The sequence below is a fragment of the Phodopus roborovskii genome, unplaced genomic scaffold, assembly GCF_943737965.1.
Source record: "Phodopus roborovskii unplaced genomic scaffold, PHOROB, whole genome shotgun sequence".
NCBI classification, from domain to species: Eukaryota; Metazoa; Chordata; class Mammalia; order Rodentia; family Cricetidae; genus Phodopus; species Phodopus roborovskii.
The window spans coordinates 37,895-51,983 of record NW_026125505.1 but is presented as its reverse complement, the minus strand read 5'-3'; the positions used below and the strand labels follow the sequence as shown (position 1 = coordinate 51,983).

General features: G+C 41.8%; 1 pseudogene; it reads left to right on the top strand.

Moving 5' to 3' along the window:
- The first annotated feature begins 6,426 nt into the window (after nt 1–6,426).
- Nucleotides 6,427–11,108, top strand: LOC127215889 (E3 ubiquitin-protein ligase MSL2-like; annotated as a pseudogene).
- Nucleotides 11,109–14,089: the final 2,981 nt, after the last annotated feature.

Below are 14,089 nucleotides of genomic sequence, written 5' to 3'. Positions count from 1 at the left end.
TCCTCCATTTCTTTAAGGGATTTTCTCATATCTTCTTTGAGGGCCTCTATCATTTTTATGATGGTGATTTTTAAGTTGTACCCTTCTGCTTCCTCTGCTTTGTTGTTGTGTTCCATTCTAGTTGGTGTAGATTCCCTAGATTATGGTGGTGTCATGTTTGTCTTTCTGTTGTTAGGTGTTCTCTTGTATTGCCTTCTTCCCATAGTTTCTTCCTGTAGGTGTTGGTGGTGTCTCTTCCCTCTCTCTATGGTCCTTCCCAGATGGGCTTATGTGGATCAAAGATTCAATGTCTGTATCTCTCTGTGGTCCAAGCTCTCTAGGAGGCTTCTCTCTGGCCAAAAGCCGGCAGAAGAGGACGAGGGCTGGACTGGAACTTGAGAAGGTTTTGCAGGGTAGTGGGATCTCACTGGAAACTGGCGCTCTCCATCTGAGACCTCGTTCTTTGGCAGGGGCCTGGATTTGGGGGTCAAGGATCTTGCCAGCAGGAACTCCGAGTGGACCCGCAGAGATAGGCGGATCTCTGGGAGGGGCAGCAGAGGACTGGAGGTGGTGTCAGAGACCAAGCCGGTGGAAATTACAGGTGGTCCCGCATGGATAGTCAGGTCTCCTTTGTTCGGAGTTGCTCTGAGAGGTCTCCGAAGTAGGGTGGACTGTTGGCTCCACCCTCTGTCCCAGTGCTCATCCAGAGCAGCAGGATCGTAGGTGGGGTAGGGCACAGGGTAGGGGGGGGATATGCTCTATTTTCATTTTTTTTCATTTGAGACCCAATTTCTTTGTGGGATTGGAGCCATTCCCAAAACTAGATATTATAGATCTTATGGAAAAGCAGGTATTTAACTCACAGAGATAGGTTTGTCTCTGCCTCCTATATGCTGTCATTAAAGTCATGTGCCACCACTGACCAGCTATGGTTATGTTTTTTAATTGTTTCTTTAAATGTATTACTGCTTTTATCTCTATTTTTCTGCTCTACTGTGTTTCTGGATTTTTACTCATTTCATTGCTTTTCTCTTAAGTGATGTTGATTATTGATTTCTGAGTAGAGCAAAGGCTCTTGTAACTTTGACTTGCCATATGCTATGTTATTGAGAAATGCTTTGAATTACTAATCCTGCTTTTCCTGCACAGTGCTGGGAAGAAAATCTTGCACCTTCTTTCAGTATGGCCCTTGAGTGTTCGGTGAGAAAAAAAAATAGACCAGAAAATGAGTGAAATCCAAGGTCTCTGATTATTGTGGGGACTGATAAATGAAGAGGGACCTGTGCAAGGACGGAGTGCATGACCAATTCTGCCACTGGTGGTGTCACAGGGCATAAAGCAAGAGGCAGGATGGAGGCTGAGATTTCCTCCTTCAATAGTAGTTGAGGTGAGCAATGTGGAATTAGGTAATCATTCCTGGATAATCCAAAATAGTCCCTGTGTGCAGTTTCTTGAATTCCACAGATGGGGGCTATCAAGAATCTGGATAGAGGAAACACCTTATCATGAACACAAATTGCTATAGTTACAGTATTCAGCCAAAACAGGTCTGGGTAAAATGTTGTGGATTATGTAACAGGACTCTTATTTTTTTCTGGTTTTGAATGTTCATTCTGAGAGAAAACGTTTGAGAAATCCTTGGTGTGCTCTAATTAAAATCCTTAGAATGTGGAGCACATGGCCATGAACCTCTTTTAAAATATTTTTTTTTAGATCATAACTACATCATATCCACATACACTTTCCTGCCCCCAAGCTCTGCCATGTATCCTCATTTCTTTCTAATTCACATCCTGCTTTTCTGAAACAGGACTTACACATTGAAAACCGTGAACATTTGGCTGAAGTATTTCCTAGCTATAAGATCAATGGTTACTGCCCATGGACAATGAGTGTGTAATGAAATGTGCACATAAAGGACACTGTGATTTGCATTATGATCAGGTTCCATGACAGTAGAAGAATGTATACTAAAACATAAACTTTATTGTCTAGGCCCCTGTCTTCTGGTAGTGCAGAGCTGCAAAGACTATGTTATCTGAGTCACTGACCTCTGATCACCTGAAATGAAGGCTTCTAATGTTGCAAGTTCAGGTGCTTGGTCCCAGAGTGTAGCACCCATGCTACCATCTCTACCACGAGTTGGGTGAAGGCCTAGATATTGAAATAAAGACAAGACAGCGGGTCATTTGTTCAATGGCAATGTCGGAACACCAGGGATCGTCTGTATTGGGCGGGATACAGGTGTATCCATTTCCCCGTACACCTGGGCTTGAGGGGCCCGAGGCTGGCCCCGCTTCCAGTTTCCCTGAGCCGGTAAAGGATTACCAAGGACATCTGTCTTTGACCTGCATTCCTTGCTCCAATGATGACCCTTACTGCAACATGGGCAAAGCCCTGGCTTAGGGCTCAATTGCATTGCCACACCTTGGGGGCAGTTCCTTTTGAAATGTCCTGGCTGTCCACATCCAAAGCAACTCTTCGGTCTGGCTCCTCCATTGTTCTCCCCTCTTTTCACAACTGAAGCTATAACCTGGCCCATAATGTGATGACTATCTATGTCCCGACATATGCGTATATAGTCATTAAGACTTTTGGACTTATGGGGACACAAAGCCTCTTTACAATACTTGTTTGCATTTTCGAATGCCAATTGTTTAACTATGGGCATGGCATTTTCAACATCAGCAAAAATGCGGCCTGTCAGCTGTAGGAGGTGTTTTGCAAATTGTGAATAGGGATCAGATGGTCCCTTCAATACCTTAGATAGTTGATCTCCTGCAACCTTATTAGGCAGGGCTTTTCAAGCTCTAGTAGCAGCAGCAGCAATTTGTGCATAGACCACTGGGTCAAAAAGAATTTGAGCTGCAATGGTAGCATATTGCCCAGTTCCTGTGAGCATATCTAAATTCCTAGTAGGAAACCCAGCAGCAGCATTACTTTTTGTGGTTTCCTTGCAAAATTCTTGAAATTCACCTCTCCAGAGCAAGTAGTCACCCCCACTCAGCACGGCTCTACAGAGCTGCATCCAATCACTAGGGGTGCAATTTAACACTGCGAAGGACTCAAAAATTGTCTGAGTAAAAGGAGCATGAGGCCGATAAGCAGTTGCAGCCTCTTTAAGCTGTTTTATAGCCTTAAAATTTAATGGGCTGTGTTCCCTAACTGTGCTATCCTGAGGATCCACTGTCTCTATTACTGGAAACACCTGTCTTTCCTTTTCTAATGCTTCTACCTTGGTTATTAAATCTTTGACCTCTTCCTCTAACCCTCGAGGTGTAGAGGCCCTATTAAAGGAATCAGAATCACAAAAGTAGTTGTGCCGTGGAGGACGGCATATACACTCATCAGCTTCAGTTTCTGATTCCAAAGTATCCTCCTCATCAGTTACAGTAGGACTATCATCATCTAGTTGGGATCCCTCTTGTTCCCTGATAGAATTCACAGATTCTAAATTTTGTACTTCCTCAAAAATCCTATTCATCTCTGCCATCTGTTCTTTTACTTTAACATTGTTGCTCAAGAGCGCACTTTTAACTAGACGCCAAAGGGAAAGAGTGGCAATAGGGAAATTATCTGGCCCCCCATTCTTTATAAGCCTTTTGGAGGTCTCCTTTTACCTGTTCCCAATCGGGGATGTTAAAGCCTCCAGACTGCATAAACCAGGGGCTAAGTTCCTCTAATATTTCAAAAAATTCTTTAGCTGTCTTGGTTTTAATCCTGGTGCCCTGCCTTTTCAATAGGACCTCTAATTGCCCGCTGAGCTTTTCCTTACAGTTACTGGCACCCATCCTTCAATACACCCTCATTCACTTATTTTTCCCAGCCGGCCTTCGAGGGCGATCTCTTAAGTGATACTTTCTTTCCCGATCTAGGCGGGACCTCCACTTGTAGTGCCCGTGCTACAATATGTTCCATGAATCGGGCGAAGGCCTAGAGATCGAAATAAAGACAAGACAGCGGGTCATTCGTTCAATGGAATGCCATATGCGGAATGCCGTTTATTGAGGGGCAAGAACAGGCTTAAATACTGACTTATAGCACAGTGGACAATTACAGGAATTTTTTGGCTTAGCTCCTCCCTGTGTTGTCACCAGGTATGGTTGTCACAGGGTGTGTGTCACGAGGTGTGTTGTCATGAGGTGTGTGTCACAAGATGTGTTGTCACGAGGTGTGTGTCACGCGAAGAGTACCAACAAAAGCCTTGGGGCAAGGAGTTCCTGCCAACACCTTCAGGCTTGCTCAAGGTGCCTTGGGTTCCTATACTTGATGTGTGCCTGGATTTGATTTGCTAATATTTTATTGAGGCATTTTTCATTCGTGTTCATGAGGGATATTAGTCTGTAGTTCTCTTTCTTATTTGTATCTTTTTGTGTCTTGGGTACCTAGGTGCTTGTGGCTTCATAGAATTTGGTAATGAGCCTTCTGTTCCTATTGTGTGGAAGCATTGAGGAATATTGGTATTAGCTCTTCTTTGGATTTCTGGTAGAAGTCTGCACTGCAGCCATCTTGCCCAGGGATTTTATTTTATTTTATTTTATTTTATTTTATTTTATTGGTTGGGAGGCTTTTGATGACTGCCTCAATTGTGTTAGACTGTATTGGTCTATTATCTACAGGTTCTTCCCTCCCACAGCAGTTGGTGAGACATGGGGAGGGCCTGCTAGGACCCTGGGGCCTGCATAACATGAACAGCCCTAGAGAAGGGACAATGTGCCTTCTCACCAATCCACCAAAACCCAGAAAACCTTGGAGAGAGAGAATTTGAGAGAACGTGTGGGAGGGGCAGAGAGAGCTTGAGGATTTCACTGAGCATGTCCTGTTCTAGGAGCCAGAAGTGGAGAGCACGTCATGAGCAGTGTGCTCATGTTTGATTGGGGGTTGTGCATGGGGGAAAGGGTTGCAGCTAGGCAGGCAGGGATGGTCTGCATGGGCTAATGTGTTTATAGGGTTTTCTAAATGGACTGTCAAAGTGCACTATTAATGGTGAAAGGCTACATTATCGGGCAGGGGAATAAGAGTTGAGAGGTGTGTTGCACATGGCATGGGCCAGTCGGTAGCTCCATGAAGGCATGGAGGGGGCTTTTAGAGACAAATCAGGTGAAAGGGGAAGCAGATGGAAAGGAAGTTGGAGGGGTTGGGGGGAGGGATTGAAAGCATGCTTTGCCCATGCTAGCTAGGGGTAGCCACATCAGAGTCTCAAGGATAACAATGTCTCTGCCCCTTGAGGTAATGATCTCAAGGCAGCGAGACATGGGGAAGTGCCCTGGGACCCTGGGACCTGCACCACAGTGCACTACAGGGACAGCCCAAGTGAAGTGACAATGTGCCTTCTAACCAATCCACCAAAACCCATACAACCTAGGAGAGAGAGAATTTGAGAATTTGAGAGCACCTGAGGAAGAGCGTGAGGCTTGCACTAAGCATGCTCTGTTCTAGGATACCAGACAGACCTGAAGCACTGCACCATCCACCACAACCAGAGCAGTATGTGCCCAAATGAGGTAGAGCTGTGCATGAAGTGAAGGTGAGGGTGTCCAGGCCCAAGGGAGGGGACTGCAGAGGACCTCTTTGCTGGGCTGTGGTGGTGGCCTGGCGTGGTGAACTCACCTAAGCCATGGCTCAGCAGGCAGTGACAGTGGCAGTAGAGCTGGGATGAGTCATCAGTTCAGTTCTGAAAATATGGCAGGGGTGTGAGTGGGCTGGGGCTGTTAGTGGCCTGCACTTGTGATGGTGATCCTGAGTTTGGAACCTAGGAATGAGTGGTGGAGCCACTGCTAGCTGGGCCTGTTTTCTGCCCACTCATAGAACCTTGGGCCCATGCATTTTCTCCTGGGTCTCCCTTTTGGGCAGGGGCCTCTTTCCTCCTGCTTGAGGCACAGAATGCATTGCAAGATTACAGCATCCACACCCACCACTGCCTAAGCTCCTGGCACTCGACTCCTGCATGGTAGTCCTTGTCATACCACTGCCTCTTTGCAGGCACTGCAATGGAGTAAGGGCCCCTGGCTGGAGATATGGGTGTTCACCTGGAACCCATCAGGTCCATACTGATGTTCTGCAGCTCCATCCAGTGGTGCATCTGCTGCCAGATATGCTGCTCGAGCCCAGGCCACCAGGAGAGCTACAGGGCTAAACCAAGTGCAATTCCAGGCCAGATCATACAATCTGTGGCCACCTTGGTTGAACTTGAAAGCTGGTTGCTCACTAGTTTCCTCTCTCTTTGGTCTGCAGGACTAAGGGACAGAGGAGGGGCACCGAGGCCCCATGTGTGGGAGGAAGCTTTAGCTTTGCACACTTGCATGGATTTTAGTTGCTTCTTTGCCAGTGGTTCAGCTCAGATTTCTTCTAATAGTTGTAAACTCACCATTGTTCCCTGGCTGCTTAGAAACTTGCATCCGGAATTTTTTTTTTCAACTCAGAGCCATTGGTGTTCAAGTTTTGGCAATGAACCCCGTGAATGCTATTGCTCTCTACATTTCCGCCAACCGCCTAGTGCTCAACCATGACCCTGGAGACCCCAAGGCATTTCAAGAGATTATCAGTATCCTGCCTTACTTGTGACAGTCCCTCTCTTGCTGTGTTTGTGGACATTTGCTACAAGATCCTATTGCACCCACCAAATCCACCTGTCAACACTATGTCTGCAAAACTTGTAAAGGCAAGAAAATGATGATGAATCCTTCATGTAGCTGGTGCATAGACTATGAGCACTTTGAGGAAAACAAGCAGTTAATCATCCTAGTAAACTGCTACAAGAAACTATGTGAATATATAACCCAGACAAGACTGGCACAGGACATAAGAGAAGCAGTTGACTGTTCTTCTGATATTTTAGCTTTACTCAATGAAGGATCATTGTTTTGTGAGGACACAGAGAAACCTTCAGACTCATCCTTCACTCTGTGTTTGACACATTCCCCTTTACCTTCAACCTTATAACCCACAGCAGATCCCCATGCTAATTTATCTCCAACGTCTGAAAGCACCCTCAGCATTGCTATTGACAGTTCTGTTGTCAATGGTTTGCCTAATTACAAAGGACTTTCAATAGATAGATTTGGTATAAATATCTCCTCACCTGAACATCCAAATATGATGGACATGTGTAATACTGTTGATATAAAAACTGAGGACCTGTCTGAGAGCCTGTCACCTGTCTGTGACATGGTAACCACTGATTTGTGCTCCACAGTTATTGATATCTGGAGTTTCAGTGAAGAGACAAAACCTGGTGACTCTTTTTTGCTGAGTGATGAGGAAGTAATCCGCAGTTTGGAGACTGTTTCAAATACAGAAGTTAGATGTCCTAATTTGTATACAAATTTGGAAGCCACTGTATCCAATGAAACTTTTTTGAAGCTTTCTTGCAAGTCTCTTAACCATAATATTTTTATGTCTACCAGCCCTACACCTCATGTGTTAGCAAGTACAGCAGCAACTCCAAAGGTAGCAAAGTTGAATCGAAAAAGAACCAGATCTGAAATTGACAGTGAAAAAGTTCAGCCACTTCCAATTTCTACCATTATCAGAGGCACAACACTTGGGGCTTCTGCTCCTGTGACGGTGAAGCATGAAAGGAAAATCATCCTTCAACCTATAGCTACAGTTTCCAATGGAGGCATAACACCCAAGACCACCAAAAGTGTACTTTTATCTACTAAAAGCATGAAAAATAGTCATGAACATGGATCCTAGAAATCCCACTCTAAACCCAAACCCAGTATTCTTAAAAAAGACAAGGCAGGAAAGGCAAAGATTCTTAATCATCATGCCATGCCAGGAAGTCCTACCATGACTGTGTACAAAAAGCCTCAGGGAAGGAAAGGATGTAAATGTGGGCATGATATGCAAAATCCAAGTAATCTTACATGCAGCAGACAGTGCTGGCGTTGTTACTCTAACCAGAGAGCCTGCGTACATTGCAGATGTTGTGTCTGCCAGAACTCCTACATGGCCAATGGGGAGAAGAAGCTGGAGGCATTTGCTGTGCCAGCAAAGGCCTTGGAGCAGAGCAGACTCACATTGGGCGTTAATGTGACCAGCAATGCTGTGCGCAACACAAGTACCAGTACCAGTGTACCAATGTCACAGGGTCCCCAGTAATGACATTTGATGGGAGATGCCACTATGTAAATATGTTTCTCATACTGGTTAATGAATAAAGCACTGTTGGCCAATAGGAAAGAAAGATAATAGGGATTAGGAGACAAGGAGGATAGATGAATTAGGAAGGAGGAGTCAAGATGGAGAGTCTGGAGAGAACAGAACCGCAGTTCCTCTGCTCTTGGTAAGACGACATGGAAATACATAGAAATGGGTTAATACTTAAAACAGAGCTAGCCGATGAGAAACTAGTAACTGGCCAACAACATAATATCAAATACGGAGTCTCAGTGTGTTAATTGGGGCTGGTGCGGCTGTAGGACAAGACTGGCAGCAGGAGAAAAAAAAAAAAACACACTCCTTACATATGGTGCCCACTTAAAATTTAACAAAAGCTTAAAAAGGTTTTAGAACAGAGACAAACAAGGTTTTTTGGTAGCAGTATTTTTCTTGGTTGGACTCTGCTTTGTGAGAGACAATTAGATATTTGCGCGGCTCCTTTAAGGGAAGGTTCCTGACTCAGCAAAAGCCGCAAAAAACCACATGGCTTTATAGAATCGCAGCTAACAATGTATTGCTGTGTATGAGAGATGGCAATGGCAGCGACCACATCTCCAAGCCGGCAGCATGTTTGCTGAATGGCAGTGCAGACCAAGGCCGTGGGTACAACTTTCAGTGCTGGTGGAAAAAGTACCTGCCACCATCTTTGGTAAACCACAGCAGGAAAAATATGACTTTCATTTCAGCAATATTGTTGTTTACCAGATAAAAGACTCATGGCCAGAAAAATATAAACATTTACAGTAAAGACAAAATCATATTAAGAAAAACGTCTAAAGGTTTTCATTGTGTTTTAAAATATACATAGACATAGGGAAAAAATTAAATGGTATTAAAAAGACAAAGAGGAACTGGGTGTGGTGGCACACAACTTTAATCCCAGAATTTGAGAGACAGAGGTAAGCAGATCTCTTGTCATTTCAAAGTAAACCAGGTATGCAGAGTAAATTCCAGGACAGATAAGAGTTACATAGAGAAACCCTGCCTCAAAAAATAAAATGTAAAAGAAACAGAGTAATAATAAACCCACATAAAGATGAAAAGCTCAGAGAGAATCTGGTTACTATATGGTGTTATATTGTCTTTGTATCTTTTGACTGCTTAAGAAATTACAACTGTTAAAACAAATGGTGCTGGATCAATCCAATTTATATATTTTAAAAATGCTTTGACTCAAAAATTTAAGTTCAAGTACAAGTTACTGGGGAAAAGGATTTCTATTTTTGTTTCCACAGAAAATGAAAAGCTCTGGATTCCTTCCAGACTAATGTGGTTTGAGCAAGCCAGACCCCCTGAAATAGCATACCAGGTGATCCTACATTTAAAACAGCTTGAACGAGCCAGCCTTGCAGACTACAGCCAGGATTTCTGTATCTTCTTAGGATCCCTATGACAGCGCCCCCTATCAGCAGGAAGTAATTTGGAAAGAACAACACCCAAATTCCAAAATATTGTTTATAAATGTTTGTTTTCATTTTAATGGGGTTGGTCATAAATGGTTAATGATCACAACCAATATGTTTTTAAAGGCAAAAAGGGGATTATGGTATAGATATGATTACTTTGCTTTGGAATGTATTTTCATTTATTGATCCAAATTTAAGGTCAATTTTGTGATATGTATATTTCTCCTCTTGTTTACGTATTGTGTTTATATAGCTCATTTATAAATGTAATGTATAATGTATGTATAATATATTACAGATTATAAATAATTACCTAGGATAGTCAAAGCTTAGAGTTAAGTTAGTTAGGTTTTTAAAGATACACAGAGATATATTTGAGAGAGATAGGAATTCTTCAAACCTTTCAAAGACCTACAGAATATGGCATTTAAAATGGTTTAGGCTTATTCTTGACAGTGAGACATAACTGCTCCGGGCAATACCACCTGCATCAGAAACGAAGATGGACACCGAAGAAATGGGTTATGAAGTTTGCTTTCAGTATGGCAAGACTAGCCATTTGGACAAGATACTGCTCTTGTCTGGACTGTTTGACTTTATGCTGTATAAACTGGAATTTCACGACCCACAAAAAAGTGACTTCTGATTCAAGATGGAAATTGCTGCAGAGTTCCTGCTTCATGGAAGAGTGCCAGACAGAGAAAAATTACTGACGGATTGCCAGTACAAGAAGACAGTTTAAAGTTTCCTGCTTTACTGAAGAGTCTTCCAGACACACTATGGAATATGGGCTGAAGATGGAAGATTACAGAAGAACTTCAGGTGACTGACAAGGCGAGATGTCTCCGTCATTTCTAGAGTATATATATTATCCTTCTGTTGTCTTTGATGGAGTTGAAGACAGATAGTTATGGTTATAGTGTTCCGTAGTTAAGCTTAAAGATTAGGTACATATAGGACTTTAGACACACAAAGATAGGATAGGTGATGGAATGTTTTCTTCAAATCATGCTAAATGTTAATGGACTAATTATTGTTAACTGTGATTCTTACTTGGTAACTGTTGTGCTATATATTTTGCTATGTTAAGGTTAAAACACTTCTTTTCATTTTAGACAGAAAAGAGGAGATGATGGGAGATGCCATTATGTATATATGTTTCTCATACTGGTTAATGAATAAAGCACTGTTGGCCAATAGGGAAGGAAGATAGGAGGGACTAGGAGACAAGGAGGATAGAGGGAAGTAGGAAAGAGGAGTCAAGATGGAGAGTCTGGAGAAAACAGAACCGCCTTTCATCTGTTCTAGGTAAGACCACTTGGAAATACATAGAAATGGGTTAATACTTAAGACAGAGCTAGCCGATAAGAAACTAGTAACTGACCAACAGCATAATATCAAATACAGAGTATCAGTGTGTTAATTCGGGCTGGCGCAGCGGCAGGACAAGGCTGGCAGCAGGAGGAAAAACCTTATTCCTTACAGACATTTTTAGCTGCCAGTACAAATGATAACAAAAGATTGAATGAATCTATGGATATGAGATTTGAATGTTAACTCAGTGACTTGAAGCCTACACCTCGTAGGAAATAGATACAGTTTTATGGCAGCTATAATTCTGTTGGTTTAACTTGCCGGAGTTCCTGCGTATAAATCGCTTGTATTGAGTGTTTTCATTGCTAAGTTATATGCGTTAGTGTCTTGGAATCAGTGTGCATATAATGCAGGAGTAACCCTACAATTATATGTTCTCAGTTCTTACAGAACCTCATAGTTTGAGAACAAATGCTGATGCAAGATGCAACTGATTTATACAAAATGAACTTTGTCAAAGAAAAAAACAATAACTGTAGTGGGATATTCACTTTGTCTCCTTCTGTGTCTCCACCCCCAATGGGCGTGGTCAGTGAATGGAGGCGTGTGTTCGTATCCCACTTCTGACACCAGATATTGTGGTCAAATAAGGATGAGGATAAACAAATAGGCCGAATAGATGTTTATTCAGGGAGAAATAACTTACAACTTAGACAGATGAACACCAGCAAGTTCCACCAGATGCTCTCCTCTCCTTGACCCATCAGCAAGAGAGTGTTCCCCCTGCTCCTCCTCAGAACTCCTTCCACAGGTTCCTTCTGCCCCTGGCTCCACCCCACAATGGGCATGGTCAGTGCCACAGAAAGAGACAATGTGAATATCCCACTACAAATAACCTCATTGTTTTTGATCATGCTTTTAGCATAATCAAAGTTGATGTTTAAATATAAGGAAGTGGCATCTAGTAAGTTCATAAAGATTGTTCTAGTTTTTGTTTTGTTTTAATAGTCATTAGTTTATCAGGAGACTTGGTGCAGCCTTCTGATTTCTGATGCCACAGAGAAATTTCTCCTGTTGAAAAGCTGATGTGACCACCTCTACTTTTGCACTGACATAATACCACTTCTGACCATGAAAATTGTTTACTGGCTTGTATGTAGCAGCTCTTAAATCAGCAGCATGAACAGTATTATGAAAAAAAATTAACCACTCATTAGGATGTTTTAAGAAATGTGTCTTTTAAAAGAAATCTCTCTTTAAAAAGTGAACAAATAAATTCTGTCAGACCACTAATGTTAAGCTGTTTATGCTTTACATATTTAAGAGTTCAGCCCCCTTTCTAATTTTCTGACTTACTTCTATGACAAAATTTTAATTCCTTTCACTTGAGCAATGTTCTAATTGTTAAATAAAGAGTTGTTTTATTCTGAACATAATTGAATTCATATAGTTCATGACATATTTTGTAAAATATAAAAAGACTTAAAAATTGGGTTCTACTTAGAATAATTTTGGAATAATGCCCCAAATGTGCCCAGATTTATGCACTATATTCATAGCCATTAATGATTTATTTGATTGTTCTAATTCCCGTTTATTTGCCACAGGCATTACATTGAATATGCTCCCTCTTTTCTTTGTCTCTTTTTTTTTTGTTTTTTGTTTTTTTGCTTTTGAAGGGTGCTGTTGTTAAGGAAGGACTTAATAAAATGTCTTTGATGAATCTTGTGCATTTAGGTGGGTGTAAATCTTGGAAGATTTTCTTTAGAATATTATTTTGCATGTAAATGCCAACTGTGTTTGAATTTTAATGTATTTCTTTCTATTAACTTTATGGGGAAGACAAAAATTCTGTTGAAGGGACGTCTAGTCAGTTCCTTGAAAGTGCATTGCCCAGGTAAATAAGGACTGACTAGGTGTAGAGGTAACCCTGTGATTTCAAAAACTTGCTGCTTTGTTGGTGCTAATTTTAAGAAAAAATCTGCTAGGGAAGTTCCAGTTTCTGCTGCATTCACCATCTAGAGAGATCTGATGTGTGAAGTTGTTTTGATTTGGCACACAGCATGTTCAATGATGGTTACTCAGCTCATAAAGACATGGACAAGCATCTATTGGACACAGAGCAGATGACACCTCTTGTTTTGTAGTGTATCCTGGTTTCCTTTCCTGTGAATGTGGTCAGGAAGGAATAGGAAGATGATGACAGGCAAAGAATATTTTAGAAGAAGAAAAGAGATAACCTAAAAGTGGGAGCCATTATAGATCTAAGGAGAAATCTGGCACTAGGAAAATTCCCTGAGACCTACAATAATGAAAACAACAAACAATGTAAGCACTAGTAGAGAGGCTATCTTTAATCCCCTTCCAAGGTAACAAGATTAATGACTACCTTATATGCCATCCTAGAGCCTTCGCCTAATAGCTGATGGAAGCAGAAGCAGACACCCAAAGCTAAACACTGAGACAAACTTCTGGAATACACTTACAGAGAGGGAGGAGTGATGAGCAAATGTTTCAAGACCAGGCTGAAAAAAATCCACAAAATAAGCTGACCTGAACAAAGCATAACTCATGCAAACCCAGTCTGATGGCTGGGAAACCAGAATATGAGTGTAACAGGCCCCTGAATGTAGGTGTTATTTAGGAGGACTGGGCAATCTATGGGGCCTTTAGTAATGGATCAGTATTTATCCCTAATATATGAAGAAACTTTTGGAGCCTATCTCCCCATAGACATATGGGGGAGGCCCTAGGCAATGATCCAAATGATATGACACACATTTAAGTCTCCTGTGGAAGGCTTCACCCTCTCTTGGGAGCATCATCATGGTGGGATGGGGTTGGTTGGGGGAAATGGAAGAGGATTGGTAGATGAGGGAACTGGGATTGACATGTAAAACAAACTTGTTTCAAATTCAAATAAAAAATGAAAAAGTAATACCATATTTGTTTTTAAAAAGACATTCCCAAGGGGGGGGACCAAGGAAAGAAGGATGGTAGAAAAAAGGAATAAAGAAAGAATTAAAGAAGTGAAGAAATTTATAAAAGTAAAATTAATAAATGCATATGAGAAGGAAATAATATTAAAAGATAAAGGATTTAAAGTGATTGGGGAAAGGCAGGTAGAAAAGAAGAAGCAATCATGAATAAACAAATGAAGCTAGAACAAAAAACTGAGTAGGTAATATTTGCTATCTAAGGGAAGATATTTTAGTGAATGTATT